The sequence below is a fragment of the Gadus macrocephalus genome, chromosome 1, assembly GCF_031168955.1.
Source record: "Gadus macrocephalus chromosome 1, ASM3116895v1".
Taxonomy (NCBI): domain Eukaryota; kingdom Metazoa; phylum Chordata; class Actinopteri; order Gadiformes; family Gadidae; genus Gadus; species Gadus macrocephalus.
The window spans coordinates 16,381,824-16,389,768 of NC_082382.1; the positions used below are offsets into that span (position 1 = coordinate 16,381,824).

Genomic DNA, 7,945 nt, shown 5'->3' on the forward strand with positions numbered 1-7,945 from the left:
TGTGTGTGTGTGTGTGTGTGTCTGTGTCTGTGTAAGTGTGCATGTGTGAAAAACGTAATAAGCGTGTTTTACTCTCTGTCTGACACGAAAAAAAGACAACCCCCCTCCCAAAACAGGCAAAATTGCAGTGCTTGATGACTTACGTCGTACATTCATCTCTGCTCATGCGATGGCTCCCCGACCTGAACAGGGAGACCTCATCAGTAAGCGGGTCCGTCGCCACTGGTAGGAAGCAGGCAGAAGGGCAGAAGGGAACAGAGAGGATCACCTGCAGGTATGAGGCTAATTTGCCTTCACTGCCAGGCTGAGAAGAAGCGATTCTCTCGCTATTTTTAGGGTTTGCAGCGGAGCAGGGTGTCGCTAGGGTGAAAAGCGTTCACACATTGGCTAAAGAGACCAGCTGCTGCCCCTGCTGCAGTGGACATCCGGCCTGCTGGGTGTTTTCGGCCGGTTTCAAAAATGCACTTGAAAGAAGATTGGTACTCTTTTCTAGCTGACGGCTAATGTAAGTCTCATCTCAGAGATGATGAACTAGCCATGCTTTGCTCTAGTGATGCTGTGTTAGCCTCGCATACTTGTACTGGTGTGACTCTCTCCTCGGAATGGGAACTCGACAATAACATGAAAATGTCTGTCAAAAGGTATCTTTATTTCCTAAAATTACCTGATCAGAGTCAAAAATGAGCGCGGGCAAGATTCAATTCATTGAATCAAGCCTCATGTTATTTTATCCTTCAATATATTATGCAGATGTTGACGCACAACAACAACTGCGTACCGTCACTAGCCAGAACATACTCAGCATTAGTGTTTGTTCAAAATTGGCCATCAATGCTTGAAGCTTTGGGAAATATGTCACAATATTATTGTTTGATCCGATTCAATAGTGACTTTGAAGGACAAAAATATCCTATTTGAAACATTTGTACAAAGGAGGCTAAACTCAACATTTGCTCCAGGTTTTCACCCTTTTTCCTTCTTTTACTTTGTTCTGTGTCTCTCTTCTTCCCGCATTGCTGTGCTCTGTGTCTGCTCTCAAAATGATAGCCGACACACAGCCTAGCAGCAGAGCAGCAGAACAAAACCCAGCCGGCCCGAGAAGCCCAGCGAAACCTCCTCGCTGGGCTGACACATATACTGGGTCAGATGCGCTGGGTTTGTCCGACGTGTCGAATCATTAATGTTGTTTATGAATCCGCGAAGTATCTCCCTTTTGTTCGCCTCACATTTCTCTACCTACCTCGTCCTGGTACTTTGGATTTATTGGCACGTTGGTGTATCCTTTCCCTCTCTTCCTCTTTCTGTCTCTGTCTCTGTCTCTGTCTCTGTCTCTCTCTCTCTCTCTCTCTCTCTCTCGCTCTCGCTCTCTCTATCTCTCTCTCCCTCTCTCTCTCTCTGTATGCTTTCTCTACCTATCCTATCCCATAAGCCTATTTACTATTTATTTTCATTCTCCTTTGTCTTCCCTTATCCCTTCATCCTGATCTCTTTGTATGTACCCGCTATCTCCCACCATGGTCATCTATTCTCCACGTCGTCTGCAAAGCACCGTTGTATAAAATAGCCACCTGGCTGTGGGTGTGTGTGTGTGTACATGTATGTGTGTGTTTGTGTATGTGGGTGAGTGTGTGCGAATCCATCTCTGTATATCTGTGTGTATGTATTAGGTGATGTTTGTGTGTGTGTGTGTGTGTGTGTGTGTGTGTGTGTGTGTGTGTGTGTGTGTGTGTGTGTGTGTGTGTGTGTATGTGTGTGTGTGTGCGCGTGCGTGCGTGCGTGCGTGTGTGTGTGTGTGTGTGTGCGTGTTGCATTTGCTAGTAAATCTCAGAATATCTGTGTGCATGTATTAGGTGATGTGTGTGTGTGTGTGTGTGTGTTTGCAGGTGAATCGCATGTGCCAGTGTATTGCGTATTTATTTGTGATTGCCTTGCAATAACCATGCTAATCATACACCATCTGTTAGTTGTTGTTACTCTATGTTGTTTTTAATATTTCCACTAAAGCAAAACGATATTTCACCCAGCACGCACTGCAGGAGTGCATGCTTCTTCTTGTGCATTGTAGATGTGCGGGATGACACACACATACACAAACACATGCACACAAACACACACAAACACGCACACACACATGCACACACTCACACATGCATGCAAACAGAGTATGTTCCGACACTCAATCAAATATCGAGTGTTGAAACTTTCTCCATCCCGTTCTGATAACATGGGCACAGCAGGGAAGCTCCATATTGACCCAGACGACCAATGAAACAATGTCAGGGAACTGCGGTCCACTCCCAGCACAGCAGCAGGCCAATGTTGGTCTGGGTTGGTTTCATACATGGGTGACACAAAAATCAAATATCGGGTGTGAAGGTGTGTGTGTATTTGCATGCCCGTGTGTCATAGATGTGTGCAACAGACATACCATATTTTGTGTGTGGCTGTGTATGTGTGTTTGGATTCTCTCTGTGTGTGCACATTCCCAGGGTTGGTTCTTTATAAACAACACATCTCTGAGTGACTCACACCCTTTCTCTCTCTCTCTCTGTCCGCTGTGGAAACCTGTTACCTGTAACCTGTTAACCAACGTGTTCACCCTTGGATCGGCAGGGTTGTCTCCTGTAACCTGTTAACCAACGTGTTCACCGTGGACCGGGACCTGGTACAGTACAGGGTTGTCTCCTGTAACCTGTTAACCAACGTGTTCCCCCTTGGACCTGGTACAGTACAGGGTTGTCTCCTGTAACCTGTTAACCAACGTGTTCCCCCTTGGACCTGGTACAGTACAGGGTTGTCTCCTTCGCCTCGGTCCGCCCTGAGCCTCCATGCTCAGCAGGGAGCGGGGGAGAGGGCCCCTCCACGCGCCCTCCAGGCCCTCACTGAAGGTATCTGCTGTGCGGACCATAGAACAGGGGCATGCTTTATGGATGAGGGTACCATAGTGATGTCTGGCTCCAGGCCCTCACTGAAGGTATATGTAGTGCAGACCATAGAACAGGGCATGCTTTATGGATGAGGGTACCAGGGTGTTGTCTGACCTCGGAGTCGGGGTTGCTTTCCATCGGTTGCTCTTCATGATTATTTCATAACGCCATGATGAGCCGTGGATTAACTGAGCAAATGTTGGGTAGTCCTTCTGCAAAGATTTTCATGTCATGTTTATATTTGATTGTGCGGAAAGTGAATCCGCTTGTTCGTATTAGTGGCAAAATTGTTCTTTTATTGGGGGGTAAACTTCTTTTTAATATGAACTTGGTACAGAACAGTTCTGAGAGGTGGCGATGTGTTACACAGGGTTATGAAGTATGGATTTAATTATGGCATTTTAGTGTTCTGCTCTGGCAAGCCACACTCCAACACATTCTCGCACAAAACAATTATGCACTCAGGGAAAAAATAAACACGGATTGAAAAAATTACGAATGCAATCTTGTCTGAGACAAGAAGTGATGGGCCTCTCTCTTCATTAATTCTCTCACCTCTCCCTTGATTGCTTCCCCATAGAATATACTGGATGGACTTTTAAGAGCCTGTGAATTCTCCAGATAGATAGATCATTCACAATTTGGTGCAGTGGAGGCATGCAGTGCAGAAGTGTGTTAAAAATATGTTAATCTATTTTCAATGAACTGCTACACAGACCTGCATTTTTAATGTTGCTTTAAAAGAGTTTGTGTCAATGATTAAATGATTTTACACCTATGACAGGATCTAATTTTGTTTAACCATTTTAAACTCTGCATGCCATCTCTTTGTGAATGAACAATTTTGCAAATGATCTGTGATGTTATTCTATTGTGGTCTGTTGACCTTTAATTCAATTTGGCTATGTCATGCCCCGTATGATCTGATGCTGTGATGCATTACCAGATCCAATCGTGACTCCTCTTCTCTCAGCGGATCAGGTTTCATACAATATGAATGCTAGCATTCTAGTGGATGACGTGTGTACGGGGACCCAGTCAGGACCATGGCATTTTGGACACACTCATTGAACACACACTAACAAACACACACATACACACACACACACACACACACTCAAAGACATACACTCACAAAAACATCCCATCACATCCTGTACCGGGATGTAAATGCACACACACTTACACATGTGCACGCATGAATGTATGCACGAGTACACACACACACAGACACACACACACGCACAGGCACAGGCACACACACACACACACACACACACACACACACACACACACACACACACACACACACACACACACACACACACACACACACACACACACACACACACACACACACACACACACACACACACACACACACACACAGAAACAAGTGGCCAAAATGAACACTGCAGCTTCCTGCCTCATTAAATATAGTATCCTGGCTCCTCTTCAGCTGCGATTCTATCGTTTCCATTATGCAACTGCCCCATTATGCAAGTCAGACTAATTAAGACACAGCCTGGCCATCCATGGGTCCATAATGGGAGCCGACTTGTTCTGGACGATAAGAGGCACGTGTCCCTAATCTCCCCGTCAAGAACCCAACAGATCATTGTGTTTTTGAAAAACGGATATTAGCAAGATACCGATCAAATTCTATGTCTGACTTCGTACACGAAGAGCAAGTTTTGAAGATCATCCCGTTCCCTGCGTGTTCTTGTCACCTAAAAGATAGATGCTTCTGCAACCAGGGGGGACGAATCTCCTAGGAGGGGGAGGACAATTAGCCCCGAAAACACACCTTCTAATTGAGTTGTCACTCAGGGTAAATTGTTGGTTGGTCTTTAACCTGCTAAACGAAAAACTATTTCCGGAAGAATCTTAGCGGTTGTTTGTTCCCTCTTTGCGTCTCTGAGATCCACCCAGTCCCTCCTCCGAACCCTTCCTCACCCTCCACACCCTCCTCACCCTCCCTCTCCTCCGATGTCCTTCCTTCACTCTACCCTCATCTTCGCTGACATTTGTTCCAGGCGTCTCTGAGTTATCTGCTCTCAGACACATCGAATCAGCAGCGTCTTCACACTCACCTCTGATGGCACTTTGCTCCCCTTGTCTTTTACTTCTCAGTTCCTGTTTCTCTGACACCTCATTATCAGTCTTATTCTCTGATGTGTTTTCTGCCCATGATGTCTTTGACCTTAGCCGACCCCTGCAGACCCTTGTCCTTCACACAGATCAACACCCTTCCCCTTTTACCGCCCTAGGTCTGTTGAGCCGGTCTATCCCGGCTCAACAGAGCCGGGATAGACCTGTCTCTCAGTGTGTGCATGTGCTGCTGTCTAAAGGGATCTGTAGGTGTACACCCCTCCCCCTTTACACAGTGTAGGATAATCAATAGTCCTGTCATACTTTGTGTGGCGTGACTTGTCAGTCAGGTCTGCAGGAGGGCTCTGTAGTGTAGAGTCAACTTTGATTTGAACCCTGATCCTCCAGTCCGCCTGCCAACCGTGGGTGGAAGGTAAGATGATCGTGGCTGTCGAGGCTCCGTGGACCAATGCCGGACTTAAGATAAAGGTGATTCCATACCCAAGCTATTGAAATGGAACTACACATTGCCCTGGTTATAATGGACACATGTTCGTGGCAGCCTCTGCGTGCTACGATGTTTGAACATGCACACCCCCTGCTGTGTTATTCCTATACGCAATAGCAGATTATAAGGATAAGAGGACATGTAAGCCATTAAGATTGTATTTTGGGCTTTTAGTCCTCATATGCAAGATAAGCATACCTACATAAATACATAAACACACACACACACACACACACACACACACACACACACACACACACACTTACACACTTACACACTTACACACATGCCCACACGCAAACACACAAACACACTCACAAACAAAAGCCCACAGAATTAGTTCAGTTTCCCAAGAGTTTCTGTGTTTTTATCTACTGGTCATAACTGCTGTGCCCATTTGTTGTGTTCCTACTGGCCCATTTTTTTGCTCCAACAACACTGATGTTTTATTAACACTACAACCCCGGTCACGCCACTGCAACAATGTCTCATGTCAGAGTGGATAATGGAGTGCTATGCATCATGGGAAAAAAAGAAACTGGGGTATGAGGAAGAAAAAGAAACCCTATCTGATTGTTTTTTTTTCTACCTTTAGTTATAATGTGAGGCCTCTCTTTAGGCCCCTGCTCTTTCAGAATGGGGGTTATTTCATGGCTCATTCCTGCGACGCGGGAGCGGGGAGGCAGGGGGGGGGGGGGGGGGGGATGCCCAGTAGAGTAGGGCACGGCCAGATTGCCTCACATGGCCCGATATAGAAACACATCTAGACCAATGGGGGACGCACTAGGAGACGTAGTGGATGTCAGCAGCTCACGCTGCTACGGGCGGCTGGATGCTATGTTTAGGCAGCAGGTTGAATGAGGAATGCAGCCGTGAAATGGGTGAGCGATGAAGCTCGGGCCACTGGCAGATCACAACCTAGCGTGAAAGGGGCTGTGATTTGCTTTATTCCCCCCTCTGTGTATAACTTGGCCTGCAAATAGAATTTTTATCTTTTGGTGTTGAATAAGAGGAAATCTCAAGATGCGTCTGAGTGTGTGTGTGTGTGTGTGTGTGTGTGTGTGTGTGTGTGTGTGTGTGTGTGTGTGTGTGTGTGTGTGTGTGTGTGTGTGTGTGTGTGTGTGTGTGTGTGGGTGTTCCTTTCGGGGGGAGGGGGGGGGGATGAAGTGCACTGTGGTGGCTTCTCTGTAGCGCCTGGAGTGTCTAGGATTATCCAGGCCTGCAAAGACCTCTGCATGAAAGTAGAACATACACACACACACACACATACACACGCGCGCACAAAGGCACACACACAGAGACACTCACTCAAACACACACACACACACACACACACACACACACACACACACACACACACACACACACACACACACACACACACACACACACACACTCCCTCACTCACGCCTCAAGGTTACAAAGGTAATGTCAAACTTTTAGCAAAGCCCCCGCGCAGCAGAACCGTCCTCATGGATTCATTTTAAAAACATAATTCTTTCGTGGGAGTCAATGAATAATGTCCGGTGATGCCATGCTAATCTATCCGTGGGATTTGGCTCGGAACGCCCTCCCAGGCTCCAGCACCTCGTAGCTAATTACTTTCTGGAGCTCGGGACCGGGGTCCCCTCTCTGCTGGATGACACGGGGGGCTCGAGGGAGGAGAGTGGTAGGCTCTCCACTGGAACAGTGTTACGCTGACCCAGCCCCCTTCCACCCACACTATCAATTCACACTGACACACATTGGTCCAGGGAGTCCAGAGCTAAGGGCGTTTTTGTCTCACGGTCGAAAGGTTGTTGTTTAATAGACGAATGTCTGCAGCCTTAGATCGCTGTTTATAGATTTTTATTAAATCTGATATCTATCTATCATGATCTATATATTAACGGCAGCATCTGTCGCAATAAAAACTGTAACGATAAAACTATTATTAGAGGGAAGGCCAGAGGGGCACCTTAGTCAATGAGGTCCAATGGACAGTGGTCTAGGCCACAGTAGCCACCCACATGCCCACACGCACGGCCCGGGTCTGCAGTCCTGGAGCAGGCCTGGGGAACCTGCTCCTTAATGACTTGTATCTCAAATCCGTTGTCGCTTTGGTAGTAGTAGTCTTTTTCTCACATTACATCCATAAAGGTTTTTTAAAGGCGCTCAGACCCATTAAAAGTTACCAATACAAACTTTGTAAGAGACACTGACCATGTCATTGTCTTGGACCATTAAAGTGGCCTTTCCACCTCACCTGTCTTTTATTCTTCCGTCCACCTGGGCCGGACCCGATAACCACAGTGCTAAGACCCATTGTGTTTGAACGCTTTCCCGCCCTATCCCTCTCTTATTGGCTGACTCATCTGTCCGTCCTGGTCTGCTCCTTAGCTTGTTTGGCTGCCGGCGGGGGAGTGCATGTGTCCTGTGT

The 7,945-nt window shown here is 46.9% G+C and overlaps 1 protein-coding gene across 1 annotated transcript in view; it reads left to right on the top strand.

Moving 5' to 3' along the window:
- Positions 1-7,945, top strand: part of samd10b (sterile alpha motif domain containing 10b) — a 48,607-nt gene that overhangs the window by 10,828 nt on the left and 29,834 nt on the right. The window lies entirely within an intron of this gene.